The sequence below is a fragment of the Chrysochloris asiatica genome, unplaced genomic scaffold (assembly GCF_000296735.1).
Source record: "Chrysochloris asiatica unplaced genomic scaffold, ChrAsi1.0 scaffold00077, whole genome shotgun sequence".
NCBI classification, from domain to species: Eukaryota; Metazoa; Chordata; class Mammalia; order Afrosoricida; family Chrysochloridae; genus Chrysochloris; species Chrysochloris asiatica.
The window spans coordinates 3,563,108-3,565,359 of record NW_006408595.1 but is presented as its reverse complement, the minus strand read 5'-3'; the positions used below and the strand labels follow the sequence as shown (position 1 = coordinate 3,565,359).

At 38.0% G+C, this 2,252-nt stretch overlaps 1 protein-coding gene across 1 annotated transcript in view; it reads right to left on the bottom strand.

The window, feature by feature from the left end:
- Positions 1–2,252, bottom strand: part of LRRK2 (leucine-rich repeat kinase 2) — a 254,242-nt gene that overhangs the window by 120,143 nt on the left and 131,847 nt on the right. The gene's annotated exons all lie outside the window — the stretch shown is intronic.

Sequence of the window (2,252 nt, the reverse complement as noted above, 5' to 3'; positions counted from 1 at the left end):
TTTCCAAGGAGTAGTTAGTGAGTTTGAACCTCCAGACTTGAGGTTCAAACGGACCTTGCAATCCAGCACATTCTCCTGCAGTGCTACACCAGGGCTCTGTTGATGGATTAGAGGAAAGAAACAAAGTCTGCATCCTGGGCCACAGAGAGAAACATTCAGATGGCCCAGCTCAGGTGAATGGAGCCTAGTGAATGACTCCAGCCAACACCAGGTGGAGCTGAACTACTCAGCTGAGCCCAAGCAACCCTCACAATTAAGAGACAATAAATTGTAGATGTTTTACACCTCCAAAATTTGGGACGGTTTGTTTTATAAATAGCATTAAAACACAGAAAATTTATCTTAATTTTACTGCATTTAAACGACCTCCTGGCAACTTCAACCTAGCAACTTGTATTGCTAACTTATGCTTTATATTCAAGGGAAGGATATTCCAAATTGTTCTGTATTTCTTGCACATATTTTTATCAAGATTAATTGCCAAGCAAACTTTTCAATGCTATACCTGAGTAATTCAGTAAGTCACTTTCACATTTCTTTGATCATACAGCTAAATGAATTTTGCAAACTATTCTATGCCTTGACATAGGTGTAGTGACCTAACTGTTTAGGGCACTTAGGAAGTGGGTGGGTTCATTAGAGCTCTGCACATTGAAAGCACTACTGCTCTCTTCCTGACTGACTCATGGCGGTGAATACCCCCATTTATTTTAGTGATGAGTGTCAGACAAGTGGTTCTTGTTTTCACTTGGTTATTTATAACTTTCATGCTCTTTAAAGCTTTGTGAAAGTGACATTACATTGCAATTTATCAGCATAACTAAAAATGATGTTACTTATCTTTCACAGTAGTAAGAAATTTAAATCATCATTTTAACTGATCTTTATAACTGTCTTTCCAAATGAGTTTGAGTTTTCAAATTCTTGGCTTAATTTTCACTTATATTAACATGCTTAGAGGGTAGCTATACTAATGAGAACTTTCAGGGTGTCTTATCTTCATCACCCAGACTCTTCAAGGATTTTATAGCAATCATTGGCTCTGCTGCTTGGATTTTGTTTTTTTGTTTGTTTGTTTGTTTGTTTTAAAAAAACTCCCTGGATGATTCTGATGCAAACCAGTACAGACTGAGGCAAGCACCACAGAGTAAGCACTCAACTTCAAGGTCCTTTTGAACTACAAGTTCAGTGGCTCAAGTCACCAGCTGTTCCCCAAAAACCCTATACAGGGTCACTGTGTCGGAACCAACTCAAAGGCACTTAACAACAACAACAACATATATATAAGTCCTGGTGTGGTGCTGTGGTAATAAAACACTAGACTGCAATGTCAGTTTGAACCACAAGGTCAGTGGTTCAAACTCAACAGCCACTCCTTGGAAACCCTATACAGGTTCACTATGAATTGGAACTAACTTGACAGGACTTAACAATATATGCATTTCACTGGTTTTGTGTCTATAGAAAAACCGGCCTAAGACAACTAGTAAATGGTTAGAAGAAATTTGAACAGAGATTAAACTACTTATAGAGCTGTGCTGACAACCACTGTACTCTACTGGCTCCGTTATCAGTTAGCACATGAGGGAAATCATACTCTCTGTAATATAGATGCTGAAGGATGAAAATACAAAAAATATCTACCAAAATATTAAAATTATAATTCATTCCCAATTATAACAATGCTTAATATGATCTCAAGTTCCACGTTATAGGCTTTAACCCCAACTGAGTTCTTTTTTCAAATTATCTTCTTTTTTCCCTTTAGATGGAATTGAGCTACTCTTATTTAAGATTATTTGAGGGAATTTAATTTCCATTATGTTTTAATAGGGAAAGATATCTTTTCCCCCACCTGAGAAAAACCTCATCTATTATATCCTGGTAGGGCCGACCTATCCGTAGTTATGAATCAGGCTGCGACTCTGCGAACCTTAAGGTCAGCAGTTTGAAACTACCAGATATTCCACTATGAGTCAGAACCAACTCCACGGCACACACACACATATCTATATCTATATATCACCATATATCTATATATCACCATATATCTATTGTTATTGTTAAGTGCTGTCGAGTCGATTCCAACCCATAGCGACCCTGTATAGGGTTTCCAAGGAGTGACTGGTGAGCTTGAACCGCCAACCTTGCAATTCAAACGACTTTGCAGTCTGGTGCATTAACCCACAGCATATATATATATATATACACACACAGACACAGACACACACACACACACACACACACACACA